This window comes from Spodoptera frugiperda, chromosome 17 (genome assembly GCF_023101765.2).
Source record: "Spodoptera frugiperda isolate SF20-4 chromosome 17, AGI-APGP_CSIRO_Sfru_2.0, whole genome shotgun sequence".
NCBI lineage: Eukaryota > Metazoa > Arthropoda > Insecta > Lepidoptera > Noctuidae > Spodoptera > Spodoptera frugiperda.
The window spans coordinates 330,606-355,359 of NC_064228.1; the positions used below are offsets into that span (position 1 = coordinate 330,606).

The 24,754-nt window shown below is 36.4% G+C and overlaps 1 protein-coding gene across 3 annotated transcripts in view; it reads left to right on the plus strand.

The window, feature by feature from the left end:
• LOC118276606 (nephrin) overlaps positions 1–24,754 on the plus strand; it is a 284,280-nt gene that overhangs the window by 52,803 nt on the left and 206,723 nt on the right. The window lies entirely within an intron of this gene.

Below are 24,754 nucleotides of genomic sequence, written 5' to 3' on the forward strand. Positions count from 1 at the left end.
ATTAACTAAATGTTCAACTAAATATTAATAAATAACATATAATTTAACTCTTTGTAAAAATAATGATGAGAAAATAATGTGATTTCCTCTTATAAATTGTCTCATGTAAGAATATTTTTCCTAGCAAGCAAACTAAAAAGCCTTTTAAGAATATAATTAAAACAATTTTCAGTTAAGTACGTTTGAAATAACCAACTTCAATCTCCTCTTTTTGATGTCAGTTAATATAATAGAACTTGCTGTGAAAAAGTGTATAAAACACTTTTCTAAAACTGCATCAAAATCCTTTCGCTCAATCTTGAGATAATTGCGCACAAACATACATACAGGTCAGACAGAGAACCTCCTTCTTTTTTTAAATCGGTTAAAAATCATCAGTTGTCTATTTTTAATACCAGATTCGCGTCGCATTGAGTATTAAATAATTATTAAACATAAATTATAACACGATTTCACATAAACAAACATTTCAATAGAAAACATTAACCCATATAATTAAACGTCTCACTCCGGTAAACAGCTTAGTCTGTACCCAAACAATATTAAGTTTAAGTTATCGACTGTAAGCCGATACTTGTTTGATTCCGTCAGAAGTACTTCGTGTTCCGCCCGAGGCTATAATTATCGTCGTTGTTGTCCAAAAGATTACATTACTGACTACATCTCCACTTCCATCATCTTTGAGACAAATACAATAGTGATTAGAGGATCAATACATTGATTCCCAGTTTTGGTTGAACGTTCCGGAGCTGCGGACAACGTAAAAGGTTACCGGGGCTCCGGCTCAAAGCAGGAGAAGGAACGGGGTGGTTTTTAGTCAGAGTGGTGGTAAGAGTCTGATCCCTATGACTCGCCTCACCTAAGGCGGGAGAAATCAATGGATGGTTTTCCCCCCTCGAAAAAAAAAGGTTTGGTTGAACGTTAAGTCTTTGACTGCTAATAGAAAACAGTTGAAGGCAAATCCTCGGCTAACGTCGGTCACCTAGTGTCCCTCCCCCATGGCATTTAACGTGTTAAATGAGTGATTTAAATTAAAAATATATTGGTAGTAATTTTATTATAAGTTTCGTGAGAAATACTAAGTTAATTATTATGTTATCGGCTTACTCACGTATTGTTTTGACGAGGAACTCGACTAGTTTCAAGCCATGCTAGAGGCTCATATTCATGAGCAGCATTCCGCGACACACGACGCGGTGACTGTCGTGCTGCTACTCACAATCTGTAATATAATAGTAATGTCTTGTCTCATTATTTTAGTGTCTATTTTATTCTTAAATGTATTATTTATTTATTTATTTTTAGCCGTGATCGTCCCACTGCAGGGCAAAGGCCTCTCTACCCTCCTCCTACTCTTATCTGTGCAGAGCTTTCTGTGGCCAATCCTTATCGTAGGTGTCAAGTTCGTCTCGCCATCTCCTTCTTATGTATGATATGATAATATAATCATCTCTAAAATATATGATAATTAAATATAAGCAAGCACCTATTTCCAAAGTAACTGATTCCCTTATAAAATTACTGGGTGTTGTGTACTGAAATATTTTTTTTAGACGAAGCACCTTTCATTTGTAAACAAAATAATGATATCACAATAAAATAGATACCCCCTCCCCCACCCAAATATCCGCCGCAACAAGTAATAACACCCAAGGACGAAGGAGGAATGTATTCTAATATACCTGTAATTACCTCCCCCCCCTCCCGCACCCGGAACATGGCAACACCAGAAATATGTACACAGGCAGCACTTCTGACGAGCTCCTTTACAAAGAGCTCTTCTAATTATATTACACGAAAGCCTTAACGCCTCGAGCCACGTCAAATTGTTTGATCAGCACCCGAATTTTTACAAAGACATGCAAATACATACCCTATTGTTGTGTCAAAACGATCGAAATCGACTGACCTCACGTTCGACGTAAGACCTTCTTCAAAACATGCTTAGTTAACACTTTAGCTGGTCGGAGAATCGGTCGCCTTCGGGATATCTTCGCGTGCAGTATCACTTATATCGAGAACGGCTTTTGTCTCGCTCGCACCCAACCCGCGACACAGCGCAGACATTTATGACTGTGATAACCCCGAGCTAAAATTCCGGAATGTAACATTTCAACCCTTATTACGGACAATTACAGCAAAAAGTGACGTTTCAATCTTTTTAACCCTACACTGCGTGCATAATATATTTTATAGCCCCCATATAACCTACCACAATGACACAGAGTGGTATAAAACATAATATGGTACTCGGCTTGGCGCTCGTAAATTTTCTAATAACATCCCCTTCTAGGGGTTGACATTCAATTTGATGTGAATTTTTTATTATTTTCGCCCCGCTTAGTTTATTGGTTTCAACCCCTAAGGTTGCAGGTTCGAAATACGTGTGAGATATTTTCAGATGTATGTGAATTGGCTCGTTTATGGCGAGCGGGCTCTGATTTTGTCGGAAATTCGTTGAGGCGAGATGTGCATCATGTGTCTGTGGGTAGCTTCGCTGGCACTTGCTTGATTGAATCCGACGACTTGAGGTGTACTCACTTCATTTTATTTCCCCTTTAAAGAACCCCTTTCCTCTTGGCAACGAGGATCCGATCAGAGTTAAAGCGTTTTTATAACTTAGCCAATAAATTGTAAAGTGGGGTTGGAAATGAAGCCATTAATTATTCCCTCGAGTTGTTGGAAAAAAAAAACAATTAACAGCAGGCTGTCAAGTTGTTTACAAAAGCGACTTATTTAACCCCCCGTCCACTTGACCCAGGCCGGGCCTTATCTGCCACATCTCTCATTAGCATTGTATCAGCCACAAAAGAGACAATAGGAAAAATCCGTGGAAATTGTAAAGCCAGCCTCAATCCGTAAGCGAAAACTCTTGTAACGAGTGAGGATCGCAAAAAATTCGCTTAAAGATACGTCATGTAAGAACGGTTTAACCCGGGCGGGGTCAGATATGCCCCGCTTGGTTTATTGAAGGTTACGATGATAGGCCGGGTTAGGGAAGGGTTAAATGTCGAAGCTTTTTAGGGTTGATTGTTGTGTATTGTTTTTTATATGTGACAATGATAATGCTCGGGGGACCCGGCGCGCTCCTTCGTGGGATATTACATGCTTTTGTTTTTATTCTTGAACCTAGTTGTGGCGTTATTTTGCTATACAAATATAACTTTTTATAGACATATTAAAGAGTAACGAGATTCTACATGTAACTAAAAGTATTATAAAACATACGTAACCTTACGCAAGTCTATTATGGGGTAGGCAGAGACAATGGAACGCCAATTGCTACGATTCTTACATACCTCTTTCGCTTCATCAATAGTCATCAGTCTTTTCATGCATACTCGTCGGTTAAAGGTACTTATAATTTGGCCCTTCTTTAATATATCGCCAATCTGGTCTCTATTTGTCTGAAAAATAAATATTATGAAAAGTATGACATTATTCCAATTTTATATGAAAATAAGTGAATTAAGAGTATTTTAATTTCAACGGCGTGAAGTAAATAATGTGAAATTTAATTTTAATATTAATTTAAGTAGGTACACATTTGCTACTGGAACCATGTAAAAATAATACAGAGATTATTACGGAACTATTCTGGTTCAGCAAACATTCATAATTGTTATTTTATTGAATGCTCAAACAGTGGGTAACTGATATTTTTAATGGAAATACAAAGGCCTACTTATCATCTATTTATAGAATATCAATGTATATGAAACACATACAAAATTAACGTAATACATTTTACTCCGCATACGTGGGCAGAGGTATTTAAAAGCGCCCACTTCCAAAAGAAACAGTTAAAAGATAGGACGAACAAAAATATATCATTTTAACTCAACATTATATCAAACTTAACCCTTAAGGGCTCGGTCCTAAAAATATATATTTTACTATCGACACCCGGGTCTCTTTTACCCCCAGTCACAATAATATCCATCGACTATTTTATGGCGTCCTTTTATTCAAATTTCCCTCTCCTATGTTCAATAAGCAATCGTTGGACCAGCCATATTTCTTGGACCTTACATGCATACCGGACCCTGAAAATATAATTATGTAAAATAACTTTTTATTACCGACCTTTAGTGAAAAAAATGAAATGTGAAAATTATACCGTAACTTTACGTTTGTACGGTACGATTTTAAATGTGCAAGTGGATTTTTTGGATATACCATTTACTCAATCTGAATACATAGTAGACATTTTAAGAAAATTTGTTAAAGGCCAGATGCTCATAATAATAATCCTGCTTTTGTCAAACATAAAAACAAATAGTAAATGGTATATACAAGTGTAAGATCCTTTCTCAGACAAAAAGCAGTAATGTTGTGTAATGTTCCTGTTGAAGTGTTTCTGTCTAGAGACTTGTAAAGTAATTAACAGTTTAACTGTCGCACTTACAACTCTACAATACAGTAGAAACAAGCAGCATCGTACTTACATTAGCTGTTCCATTAGAAAATACTCAGAGTCCCATCTCGTATCCAATGTAAATTAATAGATAAAAATGTTCAATAAAACGACTCTGTAACTGCGTAAAAAAACCTTCTCACACAATATTCAGACGCGAAAAAGCCTTAAAGCCCCCACATTCAGCCAAGAATCCCTAGAATCCAGTTAAAATTACCAATACGCACGTACTACGCCGAAAAAGTACGTAACACGTACCACTACGAAATTACGCTTAACGTTACGTATTCGGGGTCTTTCGGACCCCTCGGCGTCATTCGCAGGGTTATGACATTGTTAATGAATCGTTAAAGAGACGGTTGATAAGAATTTTATATTATAGCTTGTCCCTTTCGGAGATAGCGTTAAGAAAACGTGATGCCGATAAGGGTTGTAATTTGTAATAAAATGTATAATTACTGGCAATCGGTGAATTTATGGCCAGCTCGTGTCTGGTTTGATATTTCTAGTCGAATGTCAGTCTGGGAGTGTTGTGGAACTTGGAAATACTAACGACATTATTGTATACTAAGTTTTCTACGTGGTTTCACTTGCTTTTGAGAGTCAGGTACAATCTAAAACAGCAAAACGGGTTTAGTTGATTAAAAAAACGCAATCATTTGTAGTGGAAGTATTTTGAATATATAAAACAAATCTAATAACATAAAAGGTGGTAGTCAACCGTACAATGCGTAGTAGGTTCGATTCCCGCATGGAGCAATTACTAGTGTGAGCCATAAATTGTTGTTTCGGGTATGGATATCATGTGCATGTGAACTTATATGTTTGTAAATGCACCCACAACATAGGAGAAAATCCTAATGATATGAATCTACAATTTCAATATGCAATCTTAACTATTAGCAATAACATACAAACTCGCACAACTAAACACATAAAATTTAAAACAATGACCCCAAAGTCGTTAGAAATAAGATAAATAAATACAAACATAACATTTAACATATAAAACATGTTGTCGCTCCCACTGTTCCAAAAGAAAATACGTTTCCGTAACGGGTTTTGGCATAACTATAGTATTGTGGTTCTTGGCATGGATTACTGGATCCATTGTAACCTAGAAAAGGACACCATTTTGTTTTTTTATCGCTCTCCCGTCCAATATGATTTTTTTGTACAGAAGGTTTGGAGAAACTGTGGGTAAAGTTGAAGTTAAAATGGATTGTGTTGTACTATCCGATAAAATTATTGGTTTTTTGGGTGATAATGTGTTAATGGAGCCGCTGAATGCAGCTTGCTCTGTCGGGAAGTTATTGGAGAAGATATACATATGTTCAACGGTGGACGTGTTGTGGCTGATATGATGATGAATGCATTAAGTAAGTTTTAAATAAAATATAGAGGTGCAAGACATTAATTATTAAGTTTTGAGAATTTATCAAATCAAATAATCACTTTACTTAAGTAATCTAGTATCATAGTCTGGCTTTCTTTATGACACTTATTTGACTAAGTCACCCGTAGTAAATTTTTACCCGACTGCGCCAGAAGGAGGGTTATGTTTTTCGAGTGTATGTATGTATGTATGTATGTATAATTGTTTGGCACGCTCTACAGCCTAAACGGCTTGATGGATTTTGACTTGAGAGGTGTCGTTGGATTCGTATTTACTGTGAGAGTGACACTGGATATATCAAAATAATAAAAAAACAAAATGGCGGATTTTTGGCGCCAAATTCGAATATTTCTCACTCTCTAGCCTAAACGACTTGATGGATTTTGACTTGAGAGGTGTCGTTAGATTCGTATTTACTGTGAGAGTGACACTGAATATATCAAAATAAAAAAAAAAAAACAAAATGGCGGATTTTTGGCGAAAATTCGAATATTTCTCACTCTCTAGCCTGGATGGATTTCCGCTTGATAGGGGTCGTTTGATTCGTATTGACTGTGAAAGTGACACTAGATATATCAAAATACAAAAAAAATAAAACTAAAAAAAATAAAAATAAAAAAAGGTAATTTAAAAAACTAAAAAACCCGACTGCGTTTCTTTATAATATTATGAAAAAACCCACATCGTAAAATTTAAGCAGTCGGGACCCATTCTAGAAAGCCAGCCGTATGTACCCTCAAAGTCTTCATATTTAGAATGGGTCCCGACTGCTTAAATTTTACGATGACTTTCTTGTTTTAGGGTTTTTTCATTTTAATATTATAAAGAAACGCAGTCGGGTTTTTTAGTTTTTTAAATTACCTTTTTTGCTTTCTATGTTATATTCTAACAAGTGATGGAAAGCCAAACTCAAAATTATAATTTCCAGTATCCAAAAAGTACATTAAACTCTCATTTATATCAAACTTAAATATCTGGACCTCGAAAAAATGATCATCACATACAACCAAAACAAAACCTACCCAGATTTATAATCCAATAAAAAAATCTAATGAAATACCTTTTTATCACAAGAGTTTATAAAATAAATATATTATGACGACTTCAAAGGTTTAACCCTCATCGTGTTCTCCAATAAACATGCTGAGTTATATTAAAACGACATTCAACCCTGTCACCGCCGTCACCTTTTCAATTTTATTGTGAACGACCCCCCGATAAGCGAAGATTAAAATTCTGTGTTCATGTTCATTATTATTTGTTTTAAAGTTTGTTTTTTTTTTACATTTAATTAGGTACTTTGTGTGCTTGACACGTTTTTTTTTATAATTAATTTTGTTACGTATATTGTGAAATAGGTATTTGATTGTTCTCCAGGCTTAATAATAGTTTTAATAAATGCACAGGTCCATTACAATATTTATGTTAAACTAAAACTAAGACAAACATACAAAAGCACATTTTTAAAAATCCCAAGTAAACCTAGGTACTTCTTACCCCCTATTTCATGTGACTTATAAGTATAACACAGGTGGTAAAACGTGGTTGTACATTGTATAGCGGCATTGCTGCCGTAATGTGCACTTCTGCCCACCCCTTCGGGGATAAAAGGCGTGACGTTGCAAATAAACCTAGACACTCCTCGAAGGCTCTCAACACAAAACCCCGGAGTATTCCTTTAATATAATCTCACAGATTTGTCCGACAAAGATCCCATGCAAACAAATCTACATCTCTCAAAGAATATCCCACTGTTATAGCAGTTGCCATGGTAACCACTCTTAGAGTGCTTATATAAAGGTGTGACGATACTAAGATTATTTAGACACCATTGACAGATGGTGAAGGAAAATATCGTAATGAGCTTTAAATAGAGTATTTATAAGTTTCGTCAACCCGCACTGAGCAAGTGTGGGGATTAATGCTCAAACCTTCTCCGTGTGAAAAGAGGCCTTTGGTCAGCAGTGGCCACTTATAGCTTTGGCAATATAGGCTGTCTTTTTTGTATTTATTTTTATAGCATAGTTCACGTTCACAAGCTACTTAATTTTACTCTTTGAATGAATTATCTTGTTTAACTTACACACACTAAAAGACACTGAAACTACAATTTCTACCAAAAATAACATTATTTAGCCTAAAAGCAAGACTAGACTATTTTCTCCCCTTTAATAATAACCTACATAATAGGAAATGAGGTTATTACACATCGGACACGATTTCAGGCTGAAAGGACCTTATGACAATCACTTTAAGGTTGTTAATTCTTAATCTACTATTAAGAGGTACCTTAAAATAGTTGTTACATTTTATTATGGACCCCTTTTGAAATTGCTTTAATTTGGGACTAGTTCCTTAATAATTGGTAAAAATAAATGTTAATATGTTTCTGCCTATCCCTTAAAGGTGTAATTATGTATTATTCTCATCATCAAAAGCTTGGTCACAGTTTACTGCTTGACTATGAGAGCTTCCAGGTTTGCTATAATCCTCCACTCTTGGGCAGTAGGAAGAAGAAACTTTCTGCTTCGCGCAGCAAAACTATGCAATGAGCTGTCATCGGCGGTATTTTTGAACGACCTTCAAATCAAGCTACATAATTATACTCTTTGAATGAATTATCTTATTTAACTTACAAAAAAGACACTAAAACTACAATTTCTACCAAAAATAACATTATTTAGCGCAAAGTATTATTTATCTGCACCACCACGTGACAAAAAATGTGTGTTGTGTAGCAACGCCTGTCGCAACCGAGGGCTGGGCTCTGTCATTGCTCCCCTTTAAGTGGCTAGAGAGGCGCCATGGCGTCCTCACCTACCGCCTGACGCAGGTGCTTACCGGACACAGGAATTTCGGTAGGATCCTGTTTTTGATTGGGCGGGAGGAAACGCCCGGGTGTCATCACTGCGAAGACCGCCCGGAGGACACGGTGGAACATATAACATAACACATATAACATCAGAAACAGGAACCTACCGAAACTAACCTGTTTGTACAACACACATTGTTTGTAAACGGTTTTTTATTAATATCTCCGTTCCGACGCATTTTACGAAAAAATATTTATCTACAAAATTAAACTAGAAAAAATTTCCTACAATTTATGTATTGATAACTTTTTCATAAAATCATTAGTTTTTGGCGTACGAGCGCCGCAAAGTATTATTCATCTGCACCACCACGTGTACAAACAATGTGTTTTTTTTAAATGTATCAATTCTTAAAAACTAATTATGATATCTCGTTCAAACCAATTTTCTTTGAAAGTTTCCATTAAAATCTACAGCATATATTTTTTTTAGTTTTCTTACTCACTTATTTTAAAAGTTAGAGGGCAGGACACATTCGATAGACTTCATTTTTCCGCTTTGGAAGCGTCTATCTTTCAAACAATTGATTTTGACGAAAAATGGTTTTAGGAACCATGACGTATTTTTAATGGCCTATCCATAGACAACCATCACGGATAGGTTAGACGAAAAAAAAATTATTGAAGAGGTGCAGTGACCGCGCGCTCTCTCTATCTCGGAAACGGTGCACCGTATAAAAAAAAAGTTTAGACAAAAGTTGTAGAGAATTTTGTATTCTACAATATTGGTATTGAATACAAATACCAAAAACCCATAGGAAAAGAGATATTTCGAAAAAACCGCAAAAACATTCCATTTTTGGGACCTTTGACCCTGAATTTTAAGGGTTGCTTACACCCTACCATATGTAGGTTTTGAGACAAGTTTCAGGCAGTCAATATACAAGTATATACAAAATTACAGCTGGGTATCTCAAATTCCGAGGTGAAATCCTAATTTGACTGGACTAATAATACTTTCGCACAGCAAAACTGTGGAATGAGCTGTCATCGGCGGTATTTTTGAACGACCTTCAAACCTTCAAGAAAAATGTGTACACCAATTTTCAAAAGGCCGAGAACACACCTCTGGTGTTGCGGGTGTATTGCTGGGTCATCTGCTGATTTGCCACCAATTCTATAAAAAAAAAAACATAAAAGACGATTCCAATTTTAAAGGTATTGTAAGTTTATCAGAGGTTACTCCTGTCCGTTCTGAGGCCTATATCAAATGTGTAGTCCCTTTGTCGGTTCTAATAACACCCACGTAAAGAGAAATGGTGAATTTTTTTATTCCGCCGTCAAAAAAAAAACAAGGCATTTGAAATATCAATAAACCGCTAAAAGTTGGACTGTTCAAATATTCGTAAAGTATGGGGGGAGAAAATTCACAACAAGTCGGATAGAAGTTATATTGGCAACATCTTGTGTTCATGCCGACTACGGAGCTGGGAGCGACTTTTAAAAGTAGTTTTCATAGCATTTCACCATACATACGTAAGGACGGACCGACATTTTGTTTATATTATCTCTTATAGTCGCTCTTTTCAGTTGAACAGGTATTTTTGTTGGTTTTAATAATATTATGACTTTGTTGATCATAAGTGCAACTAACGAAAATGGGGTCATGTTGTGTCGATTCTGGGGTCATGACCGTAATTGGGGTCTATTCAGTATTTCGAAAATTTCTCAGTAGTAGTGGAAGTTGTTATTTATTTTGCGCGGTATTTGGCAATATGCTTACTCCTTATTACATAAAGCTTATAACATAACTGGTGAAAAAAGAAGGCTTTGTTTGAATTTTTGTCCGTCTATCAGGCTGAAACTACTGAACGAATTTTAATGAGATGTGGTATACAGACAGGGTATGAGCAGACTTGAGTGATAGGATACTTTTTATCGCACGGGGATGCGGGTAAAGCCGCTGGCAGAAGCTAGTTATAATACCAAATGTATGTGAACTTCTTTTTACCACTTTGGGGTATAAAAAGTGTTATGTTATGTACTTAATAGACTGCTAACATAACATCCACTACACCGCTAGGGTATTAAGACACGCCTCTAAAGTAAACGTTAACTATAACAGCTTAAACTACAGTTGTGTGTTAATTTAAACTTAGACGCAGCTTCTCAACTTAGCACAATTTAGATTCACTAAACTTATTCCTCTGTACTTATTAAAATATTATCTTCGCTACATATTATTATCTTACTACAAAGCTACGTACCTATTGTTCTATTCTATTAATATTATAATAGTAATGTCACGTCTTTAAATTTCCAAAGGAGTAATAAGTGGTGCACTTGGGATGTACAATGTAAGACCATCTGTTTATTTTATTCGTTATGTCATGAATCCCGTGTAATAGGGGATGAGCCATAGGCTCAATTTTAGACTCCATGCTATTACCGCGTAACGGACATAGGGTTCGACTCCCGACTTAGGGAAAATGTTATTAACTGTTTCGATTTCCTGAAAAATTCTTAATAATTGTAACCAGTATATAAGGTACCCTATTAAATTAGAATCGTACTCTGCTTACCCCTGCAGGGTATAAAGAGCCGTAATATTATTTCATGTACTTTTAAAATACCGTCAGTAGGCACATAATACCGACTCTCCTCTATCCGTACATTAGAAAGTTCCAACATAACCTCTTTCAGTGGACGTACAACTTTCAGCCAACTTTTCAGCACTGAAAGTTTCAAATTAACCTGTTAAGGCTTTACTTTGCTGAAAGAATAACTACTACAATGAAAGGTTACGGTTTTTGTTTCATTGTTACAAAGATTTGATGAGGTTTTTCGTCGTGAGCGAGGTTTTGTGTTGATAAAGATGAGGTAGAGTTAGTCTTTTTTTTAAATGGGTTTATTTAGTTTGACTCGTTTGTTTGGGTCAAAAGTATGTAAGCGGAATTTTATGCTTTCCTGGTAACAGATCGATAATTAATATATTGTGTACTCTATTAACTTCTTGTATGCCAGTATATATGACACAATAGGAAACATATATAGGTATACGGCATACCATAGGTAAACCTTTATAATCTTTATTATCATACAATGCAATGACTGCTCGGTTTATTATTGGGTGACCGGCTGCTGAACAAGATGTTGCGGATTCGATTCCCACGCTGGTCAAAAGTTATATATGGTATTTTCTGATCGAATGATCATTATTGACCAGGAATCAGGAAGTTTTGACCTCGGGAAGCATGTAAAGCTGTTGGTTACACACTTGTGCACTATAATATATCCTGCGTAGTGGACCAATCTAGTTAGCCAGACTGGCCATCATGATCGAAATCGATCGAGAGAGAGATTTATTAATTTATTTAATCAATTTTCAACAACTACCTTGATTGATAGAATATAACTCATTAAAACCGTTTAACATAAAACATATTTAACAGTAAATTGTCCTATAGGTGAAAGTTGTACAAAAACGTAAATTTATGTAATAAAGTCCTCAACAAAACAGGCCATTATGATGAAAAACTTTAACTTAAAATAAAGAAAACCCTCTTACTTAGCACTAAGCCCGCGATGAAACACGGCCTCCTTTTATGTGGAAATTATTAATTTTTCCCTTACGTAAAGTAGTTAGTGCTATAATTAATTTCACTTGAAATACTTCACTAAGTTTAATTAAGTTGCGTCCGCTAAGCTGTTTAGTGGTTCCCGCGATTTTATTTGAAGGTACCTTTATATACCTATACTTAGCTAATACTTTATTTTTTTACATAATATTTACGGTGTTAACCCTATGTTTGTTTTCACTACAGTATATACGTATAAATGAAAGTTGCTTTTCGTCGTCAGTGTGTCAGGTGTCTGTATTCAGCATAAGCATACAGTATGCTTAGATTTTTAAAACTACGCAACACATTTTGATGGTTTTTTTTTTGTAATAGATTGATTGATTCACAAGGACCATGTACATACATAATAACTCCGAATTAAAGACGTGTGAAAATTTTTAATGTTTTCTATAAAAAAAATAACCCATTGGTCACTTGTCATGTGTCTTCACAGATCATACCTTTACCGTAAATCTAGAAATCAAACCCCGAAACATACTCCATACGCCTATAATATTTCAGGTACATAGATAAGATATTCTATCCCTTTCTTCCTCACAGTATAACAAATAGCGCTATCTCTTTCTGTTACTGTACAGATTTTCTTGGAAATGGTTATTTTGTGAGCAAACCAAGTGATAATAGAAATGGTGCAGTAAATAGGCCATTATCTATGGCTATATATTATGTCGCCACGCCTTTATATACCTACTTATGTATTTGTTTGTTTTGTCTTACATACAAGTCCATAGATATGTTTTAATAGTAATTTTTTTTTTAAGTAATCAGTAATTAGTTTGTGTGTATGTTTGTTACTTAATCACGTCAAAACGGCTGTAGAGATTGGGATGAAATTTGGAACTGGGGTAGATTATGGTGTTGAATAACACATAGACTACTTTTTTATCCTATGGGAATGCAGGCGAGCAGTCACGGGTAGAGAGTATGATAATAATAATAAAAAAACAACGTCACACCTTTTATCCTCGAAGGGGTAGGCAGAGGTGCTCATTACGATACGTAATGCCTCTATACAATGTACACCCACTTTTCACCATTTGTTTTATAAGTCCCATGTAATAGGAGGAAACCCTATTGCCATATTTATACTGGACACAATTCCAGACACCGTGCTACTACTGAGAAACTACTAAATTTTTTTCGAAAAACCGAAAAAAAAGCCCAGCAATTCTTTGCCTAACCCGGGAATCGAACTCCAAACCCCTTGTCTGGCAGTCGCACTTGCGACCACTCTACCAACGAGGCAGTCATGTCAGTATGATAATAACATTATGTACAATACATATGTATGTATGTATGTACATAAAGAATATATCTCGTCTCCCGACTCCCAGCTTCCAACGCGACATTCAAGTAACATTTGCGGTCCATATCTTGTGCCCTATTAATCTTAGAGATATATTGAAACTGCTGTATTTACATATACTAGTACCTACCCGGTAGGGGGTAGGCAGTGCTTGTACGTAAGTGGGTTTTTATTTGTTGACATGATAGGTGGTTTGGCGTGAAGAATTGTATATTTTTTATTTTTCGATTGCAAGTACGATTTCGAGCAAGGGATTTCGGGTTCGATTCTTTGCAAAGTATTATTAGGTTTTTAATATCTGATCTATATTTAATATCTGAAATAGTACCCTGAAACTCAAAAGTTTGTGTCAAATTTTTAACAATACATATATCGTATTTACATAGGTCTTGTCTCGTCTTTGAGCAAACAAACATACAATTACACATAAAATTCTCATAGCTTCATGTTAATTTAAGTACGTAGATTACTTAACTCCAACATAGCTATAGGAATCGATTAGCCATTTACCTATTGAACTTACATGAACTCCGACTTGACGATTTACCACACCGGTCCTATTTACATGAAAACTATCATATTATCCACATTGACAAAGTTACTTGAGAAATGTGTAAGAAAATAACCAATGAAACACGAATTAAATCGTATAGTAATAATGCAAGATATTAGCGTTGCATTTAACATCGATTACTAGATGTAAATATCGGTAAATATTACTCGATTAGTGATGGTTAATCGATTGTAAGACTGGTGCCGAGTTGCTACTTAGTATTTTAATGGTTAAGTACTATAATCAATGGTTAAATAGCCACCTTAGGTATTTTCTTAGGCTTTGGGGTACAAAGCTACCCAATTTTTTAAACATAGATTATTTATTTATTTTTTTATTTATTTTAGGCTTTTCAACAATAAGTACGCTATTACATTATTATTTGTACATTAATAACTTACGTCTAAGCGCCTCATCACTTAAAGAAAAGCACAGCATGCACTATCTTATGCGCAAATAATAACCTAACCAAATTAAATTATTAATTAAAATTATTAAATTAAAATTGATTACAATACGATGCATTAACATAATTAATAAAAAATAATATAAAAACCATTGCAATAAATTATATAAAAAATACATTTATAATTACTTAAATTTGATTATAATATGTTATAATAAAATTAAAATAATAAAATTCAAAAATATTATGATGTAAATTAAACTTAAATTAAAATTATAATAAAATTTTTGACTAGGACTCAATTATTAACAGTTAGCAGTAAGTATGACCTTTTTTAAAGCTGGAACCGATGAAATAAAGAGGTCAATGTCAACATCCAGCTCATTATACGCAGCACACATTCTAGAGAGTGGACAGTGACGCCTCAAATTGGAATGTGATCTTGGTAAACAAAATAGTTTCCTATTAGTACTTCTTGGCAGATTATGTGGCACATGGAATAGTACCCTACCGAGCAAATGAGGACAATTTAGAGAACCAGTTACTAGCTTCTTAAGAAAAATCAAGTCAAGCATGTTTCTGCGATTCTCCAACGAGTCCATTTTAAAATAATTCAGCCTCTCACGGTACGACTTAAGCTTATTACCCATATTATTGGTATAAGCAAGATGCCAAAGGAACCGTTTCTGCAGCCGTTCAATACGCTTGATGTGGACCTCATACTTAGGCGACCAAACCACACTACAATACTCAAGATGGCTTCTGACCAGTGAGTTGTACATAGTCTTTATTAAGTTGGGTTTTTTAAATTGTTTACACTCCCTCGTGACAAAGCCCAGCATCTTCGATGATTTCAATATGATTCTATCGATATGTTCAACAAAACCAAGCTTTTTATCCAACTGAACGCCCAGGTCACGTATAGTTTCGACCTCCTCAAGCCGTCCACCATTCAATGCGTAAGCTGACTGCATAACATTATTCTTTTTTGTGAATTTGATGTGATGGCATTTCTCCACATTCAAGGACATTTTATACACACCACTCCGTCAGCCGGTCCAGGTCGCCTTGGAACAGTATCGAGTCTGCTGGATTTCTTATGCACTTTATAGCTTTTAGGTCATCGGCAAACAGAAATATATCCGAGTTCCGGAAACATTTGTAGATGTCATTAATGAAAAGAATGAACATCGGCGGACCCAAATGAGATCCCTGAGGTATTCCTGACGTTGCAACGTACGGTTCAGATGAACAGCCATTTACCACGACCCTGAGCGTCCGCTTTGACAAATATGACTGGAACCAACTTAAAAGAGGTTCTGAAATGCCATAAATTTTAAGCTTATTGACAAGTATGGCATGGTCTACCGTATCAAAAGCCTTGCTGAAATCGGTGTAAACTGCATCAACCTGCTCACGCGCATCGACCGCCTCAGCAATGCGTTCAACATAGGTCACCAAATTGGTAGCAGTTGATTTTCTCTTCATGAATCCGTATTGGCAATCCACTATTAGCTGGGATAAATGTCTAACTAGCACAGGGCATATGAGGGCCTCAAATACCTTTGCAAGTATAGAGAGAATAGCGATGGGCCTGTAATTGCTCACATCAGTCTGAACCCCACTTTTAAAAATTGGAACAATTTTTGTTTCTTTCCAGATGGTCGGAAAAATACCAAGAACTACAGAGTGATTAAATATTATACTTAATGGCAGTGATATCACATCTGCCAGCTTATTTAAAAACAGAGCAGGTATACCGTCAGGGCCAGCTCCCTTATAGATATCTATTTTCTTTAATTCTCTGCGGATCTGATCCCGGGTTATTGTTATATGGCCCAACATACAATTACTTATGCAGCTATCCCTGTTACCTACGCCCACATGTACACTATTCACATCACTACTATACACTTTAGAGAAGTGGGATGCAAAATAGTTGCAAATGTCATCAATATTATTAGAGGTACTTATACCATCTGTCATGGAACTAGGGTAGTTACTAGTACCTCCTCTCTTGATTTTTAAATAACTCCAAAAATATTTTGGGTTGGAAGTTATTTTTTCCTCTATGTCAGCAATGTACGCATTATAGCAAGCCGTAGCCATACGATCACATCTTTTTCCAAGCAAATCCAATGTAATAATATCCATTGGATTATTGTACTTTTTAACTCTAAGACGTAAACGGTTCTTTTCGTTTAGTCTTTTAATGAGCTGTCTTGAAAACCAGTACGGATATTTGGTATCTTTTATTGGTACCTGTGGAACGTAGCTTTTAATTAATTCATCCAATTTGCTGTAGAAAAAATCGACCATCTCATCTACACTCACACAGAGCTCAAGCTCTGATGACCAATTGATCTGCTCCAGTGCCGCACTAATTGCCACATAATCTGCCTTGAAAAAGTTTAATTTAGTTCTCCTATTACAATTTTGTGGCTTAACGAAACGGGTAAATGGGATCTCACAAATTATAGGTGGATGGTGCACATCTATTTTCGAAAGTACATCTACTGGTGGACTTATCACAACAAGATCCAAGGTGGTCAGTACTAAATCAAGAATTCTGTTATTTTGATTACATAAATTGTTACATTGTTTTAAGTTGTTAAGCAAAACAAAATCCCAGAAAGTCTGTTCTAAGCTTGTGCTAATATTATGAGGAGCTTCTATTATGTCACCATCCGTTCCAACCCAGTTAATAGTATTCATATTAAAGTCTCCAACGATCAAACATTCCTCGGCGTGTTCCAAAACATGGTTTGTGTTTTCGACAAAGTGTTCTAGTACTCTGGGTTGTAACGGCGATGGCAAATAAACAGTACAAATATAAATTACTTTAGATTTTTTACCCCTCCCTAGTGATAACTTAACCCAGAGATCATCGCAGAAACTCTCAAATTTAAGCAATCTTTGTGATTCAAGTTTAGCAGAAACGGCAATAAGAACGCCACCACCGACGGTTTTAACATTCAAAATATTTTTGGATCTGTCTCGCCTATAGACAACGTAACGGGTATCCATGATCTCTGAGTCAAAAATACCATCCAGAAGCCAAGTTTCAGTAAACATTATAATATCGTAAGAACAGCATGCAACTTTTTGGTAAATGTCATTCAACTTTGTCCTAATCCCCCTTACATTCTGATAGTAAATCTTTAAGTGCTCGAATTTAAAACCTTAATATTCCTATTCTTTATCATACATATTTTATATAGTTCACTGCAAGTTGTCTAACGAGCCGGTATCCCTGATATATTTATAGTCTGCACCATCATCTTTCCTAACAAAAATCTTACCGCCACGAACCCACACATATTTGTAGCCTAGATTCTTCGCTTTAATCCTGGTGGCAGCATGCAGGGCCTTGTTAGCGGGTGATAAATGTTCAACTATATAGACATTTTCTTTTTTACCGCCAATCCCAAGAAGAGCGGTGTTGAGTTTCTCTTCAGAAGTTTTATTTCTATTGAACTTAATAGAGGCCGCCAGAAAGTGGTCGCGAACCCGTGGACTGTTAAACTGAACAACGATAGACTTCGGTCGATGACTAGATGGCGTTTTCTTTGCAATTCTTGTAACATGATGTATGTTGTTCTCAGTTAAGTTGCCAGATATAACCTTACTAATATTTAAGACAGTTGATACAAGATTTTCATTGTTGTGTTCTGGAAGACATTGAATTTCAACATTTGTAGAGCGTGCTTGTTGTTCTAACTGCGTTAGTCTCACGCCTTGGTCATTAACAATAGCTTTGAGCTGCTCATTTTCCTTTTTAAGATCGTTGACGACTCTAGTGTTCAAAGAAAACTCATTCTTCATTTCTTCAAATTTTGCATTCATAAATTCCATTGATGTATTGAGACCTTCTAATTTATCCGTGATCGCCTTCATCTGCGTGTTAACGTAATTCGCTAAAGTTTGATTGAGATGCCGCATAAGTTCGTCTATCTGTTTTTTCATGATACGAGACACTTCACCAGAAGTAACAGGTGCTTCGTCGTTAAGGATAGTTACCGAGGGCTCTTTCTTCCTATGCGTTACATTAGGATCGCTTGTCCGACTGCTGCGCACTGGGGTATTATCTCCGTTTCGGTTCTTCGGCTTACATGTCGGACATAACCAATTTTGCAAATCAGTTAGTTGGAAGTCACAACTCAACTGCGTAAGACAGGAATGGTGGTAGGATCCCTGGCACGAAGAGCATTTAACTACAGCAGTTCCGTCAGCTATGACTTCAGAGCAACAGTTACAAATCATAATGGCACGATTTCTTTTAACAATTCTCACAAAGTTAAGTTTATTCTGTGCACACTAATAAAATGCACACTAATAAAGGCCCACGCCTGCCGACGAGCACTCGATGCGTAAGTCGGCGAGAAGAACGTCGTAAGCGCCGTGGATATCGCGTTACTTACGCGTTGCGCTCATTAAGTAAGTTCACACAGTTAATTTAAGTTAATGGCGGTATAATAAAATCACTGGTTGATTATTTTTAGTCACTATTTAGTTCATTTGAGTAATTCACAATAAATAAATAAGGTTTTACGTGTATTAACGTTGTTACTATCAAAGTTTATAAGAATTTGTACACGGCACTGACTATTTTGCTAGTTTTTTAATTATTTAGACGGAACAAATTAGTACAGGTATTACTCGCGCACCGCATCGATAATGAGTTTCAATTATAATATTATAACTTACTCTTGTCAATATATTACGAGGAACCTCGACCAGTTTCAAGTCTGGCCGGGGCTCTTGGCTTAATTAATAACTACATAATATTGATATGACGAGGAGACCTATTTTCAGATGTATCTTTTCTTTTTTACCGTTGCCCTACACTAGGATTTTCTCCAGTATTATGGGTGCGTTTACAAACGTACAAGTTCACATACACATGACACAAACCCGGAACAACAATTTGTGGATCACACAAAGAGTTGCTCCTTGCGGGAATCGAACCCAGCTACCGCATTAACCGTGCTGTCAAATACCCATCATGTAGCTGATATGATAACGATGCCTCACGCAACACCAGCAATAAAACCAACTCAATCAACATCAGTTCAACACAGTACGACATTACAAGACCTCTGCTCACCCCCTTTGCACTTGAAAGTGTATCGTTCCATTAATTGTCGAGTGCAGTTACTTACGGCACACAAACCGGGTCCGTGTGAACATTACAACAATGACTCCGTTCAGCTAAAGATGAGAACCGCTCCGGTATCTTGAGATGTGATACTGATTTTAATATGAACATGTGGTTCATTAAATTGATTGATTTTCTTAATGTCGAATCAATTAGGTATCATGATTAAAAAGACATTTGATTGGCCTGTCTGATAAGTAAAGGTCAAAGCTCAAGTGTGCTAGGCTACATTGCTGTGGATGCGTTTGGCTTTCACTAATTATAGTCTTTGGTATACTTACCTTAGCACTGGTCGAAATGGACTCAGCTAAGCTATGTTTCTTTAATGAAAAGATGCATATAATTAGCTTAGTATCGGTGAAAACGTCACATAGTTTCACATTTTAGCTGTTACATCTTCCACCGGGCAACGTGTAGCGGGTTCGATTCCTGAAAGAAGCAACTCTTTGTATGATCTACAAATTATTGTCTGAGTGTCATGTGTATGTGAACTTGTATCTTCGAAAACGCACCTACAATACAGAAGAAAACCCTAGCGTGGGACAACGATTTTTTATTCCAAAAAACCTAAATATCTCCATTCAAAAAATCTATACCATTTTGTGTACTTAAAGCAAAAACGACAATACGTAAAAAGGTACCAGCAAATACTGGAGTACGCAGCGTATATCTAACATTAACAGGTGACTGAGTCGTCCAAAGATTTCCCATTAGACCAACACACACACACACACACATACACACATACATTCCTACAACTATCACATTACTACACTACCTCTACTTCAGCTCAAACACTACAAAAACTACTTGATACGATACTCTCCGTAGTTATTCGCACTGCGAGATTGTCTTGCATGCGAAATATCTTGCATTTTTTATATAATGGCCACTGCATTCGTGTCTTTATTTTGGTAACTTGGTAGGTCTGAATTCAGAAGAGATTTTTTTTAGCCGACTTCAAAAAAGAAGGCGGTTCTCTGTTTGACCTGTATGTATGTTTGTGCGGGATTATCTCCTGATTGGCCGATTCAATTTTGGTGCGGTTTTCAGAAAAGCGTTTGTTACTCTTAGGACATCTTATTCTCAGGTTTTAGTATATGTGTTCACCGACTTCAAAAAGAGGAGTTTACTAGAGAAACTTGCCTAAACCAAACTCGATACTTGAAAGAAAGAAAAGCATTTATTCGACAGTAGACATGCACACAGATACAAGGATATATAAAAAAGAAAGAACGCAAACACAAATATTTATATACAAGACATATACAAAATAATAAATGAAAGAAACAGCGAAATATGCATAAATACATGCAAAAATAAACACATTAACTAACAAAAACCAGATACTCGTAACACATTTAATTGTTACTTCAAGTGGTCTTACTCTTGGGACGTCAACAAACTGAGTCCAAAATACCTTCACTACCGATGATTGAGTCAGACCGGAGCTGCGGACTGCCTAGCGGTTTTACTGGAGTTCCAGCTCGAAAAGCAGGAGTAGGAACCGGGTGGTTCTTAGGCAATAAGAGTCTGAACACTCCCTTTCTCCTCGCCCAGAGGCGGGAGAAGTCATTGGATGATTGTCCCCCCTTAAAAACAATCAATAAAAAAATACCTCGTTAGCCGAGTGGTTGCAAGTGCGACTGCCGGGCAAGGGGTCTCGGGATCGATTCCCGGGTCAGGCGAAGTATTACTGGGCTTTTTTCGGTATTTCGGAAATTTCTCAGTGGTAGCACGGGGTCTGGAAATGCGCCCGGTATATGGCAATAGGCTCACCACCTATTACATGGGACTTACAACATATATTTTGAAATAATGTGGGTGTACATAATTTGCACCTCTGCCTACCTCTTCGGGGATTAAAGGCGTGACGTTATAAAAAAAAGACGTCCCAATCAGTATACAAAGATACAAAATAGAACAGTATGATACAAACTATTTGTATAACAGAACAGTTTTGTAAGAGAAAACGTCAGCGTGACAAAACATTAGCGGGCAACGGGGAGATTTCCCCGCGGAACGGACAGACAGACAGAACTACATTACCAAGTTCATTTTTATAATGTACAAGTACTTAGCTTTGTTCCTTCTTCTTGTTTCTTACTTCCAATGCTTTTAGTTGTGGACATACTATCGTCATTGTGTTCGTGCCTTCAACTTTGAAAGGTGACATGTTTTATTTGTCTGCTTGCTTGTCTGTCTGTCTTTAATGGTCAAATACTCAAACGTTACTCAATTTTAAGACACTGTCATGAATAGTTCTGTCCCTACAATTTTTTTGTAAAAAACAGAGATCCTTTAGCACGATACTTTAGTATATGTAACTTAAAATTGTGTAGCATTTCAGTATACAGGCGTAAGTGTGGGAGAACCATGCTTCGGCACGAATGGGCCGGCTCGACTGGAGTGATACCACGGTCTTACAGAAAATGGACGTGAAACAACGCTTGCGTTTTGTGAGTGAGGTTACCGAAGGCCCAATTACTCATTCTCAATCTTCGCCATCCCCGATTCCCCAACAATCCTTAAATTTGTAACTCCCAAATAGCAACGCGCTTGTAACACCTCTGGTGTTTCGGGTGTCCACGGGCGGCAGCAATTGCTTACCATCAGGTTATCCGCCTATAATTAAATATTTTAGTCTAATCACTAAATTTAACAATCGAATTACTATGAAATTCTATAATTGGGCATGAAATATTAGGTTAAATTTCCTAGTAATAAAAATAAATAAGTAGGTATCATAAAAGCAACTAAATCTCTTCCGGGATTAAGGAGGTAATCTTATGTTAATTTGATCGTGAGTTCCCGCCGTTAGGCCAGTGTACTCCCCCTTAATATTTTATAGTGTACCATCCCCCAGAGTTACCCCATTTCGAAAATAGCTCGCACCGACGAATCCCGTTTTATTTCTCGCGGGAAATCTTACCTCGGTTTTTTAATTCGGATGTTTTTCACTCATTAATTACGAATTTAGTTTTCTGTTAGTAAGTAGGAAATAGTATGTATTTTCAATAGTCTATATTATATATTCTTTTTATAATGTCTATCGTGATGCATACGAAATTAACTAAAAATCACGTTTTACTCATAAAAAATAATGGAGAAAAGCTCTACTAGTTTCGAGTCACAGAGGGACTCTTCATCATGAGCAGCGTGCGCAGCCTACGGGCGCCGCGTTTGCTTATTATAACAAAAATGACATTTTTAGTTCATTTTGATATTTTTTTAATACGTTAGCGTATTAAAAAAAAATATACGTGTTAACAGTTGTTTAGAGTGTTTTGCTTGAGCGCAATACAATATATATGCTGGCTTCCCCCCCCCCCTATCCCTATTTTCCACCAGACCACACGAATATAGTGATATTTCCATAGCAGTCTGAATATCTCCCCCACCATACATTGCCATTGCATATTTATGCCCCACCACTTTATCGAGCGATCCATAAATTCCCAGATACGTTAAAAGAAAAATATATTAAACATTTTCCAAACTGCAGCATACTTTGTAGCTACAAGCGTCTTAGACTGTCTTTTAGAAAGGCGGACATTTTTGTCTGTATAAGTATCTACTAAATATTTTATTAACTGACTATAAAAAAAATTTGGTTCTCTGTTCGACCTGTATGTATGTTTGTTTGTGCACGATTATCTTGCGTGTGGATGCGGTATTCAGAATAGTATTTTTCAGAATAAGTGAAAGGTTTTAGGGAATACCTGGCTTAATTAATGTTCTGTAAGCCAGGTAATGCGTAAAACCTTTAAAAGAAAAATATGTAGGCGATAACGAACAATGAAGACGATTCCCTTTTAAATAGTTATGACATGGATTTAGAATTGAATTGGATAGGTAATCGAGAATAATTTTACATCATTATAAGTACAGATTTAAAATCAAGCGATCAAACGAAAATTATGAAAAATGAACCTAGTCAGAATCCCGAATCCTAATGCGTATAAAAATCCAGTCAATGGAGCTCCAACAACCACAATATCGGGATGACAATCAAAGATTCCCTAATTCTTCATTCCTTATATAATTTATAGAATATAATATTTCAATCCGCCATTATGCCGGCAATATGGCATCCGTACTCCGAAGTAATAATTCATACCAAGGTTTCCACTCGACACGATCATTTCCTAAATTCAACATTTTTTTCCGACTTTTTCCGAATTAAAAATGTACTTAGCCATTTCCCGCTGTCGTAAAACGAATTAGGTTATTTTATTTTTTCGGAAAATTGATTTTCTTTTTTCGGGATTTTCACTTTTCCGAGTGCAGTTAAAGGGTGGGATTTATTGAATGTCTTTATGGGCCCCATGGGGGTATTCCTACATTATGGGTTTATAGTAGACTTTGTGGAGTTATGCATACTAATCGGTGCTCGTAAATTTATCGTAAGTAGGTGTGAAATGGTTTTATTAGTACGTTGGAGTTGTGAGCCAAATGCCATTTGATTTTCAATTTTCTAACTCCAAAAAACTGAGTCTGAAGTCGGTTTTGAAACGTAGTAGTTTATTGAAAATTATTCTTATAAGTAACCTTGTCCAATAAAATGAAAGTTCACTCATTTGTTATGTATCTTTATTAATTACATCGCTTATCCAATCAATATAAGGGTAGGTGTTTGAATGGCCATATCTAATAAAAACCGGTTACCAAATGACTCCAGCTGGCATACGATGGGTCCAGCGCTGTTCACAGCTATGATGCCCGAGGAGTGCACGAGAGGACCGCCCGAGTCTCCGGGACAGGTCATGGCGAACTTACCACAGCGCCGCGCTATACACAACCCGGGACGCACATATGTGTGTCTTGGACTGCATTGAATCACAATAAGGCCTAGCTTTTGTAAAGGTTTTCCCAAAGAGGGGGCGTCCCCAAACACTCCCCCTGCGTTCGTCAGCCCGTAACCAGTCGCAGTCACTTCCAATCCCACCAAGCTTCTGTAATCCATTGCACTAATACGGCCATATTGTGGCAGACGTATTTCTTCAGTTTTCATCAATCCTATATCGTTGGACACAAGTATTGGCCTTAGCCTTAGCCTAAAATT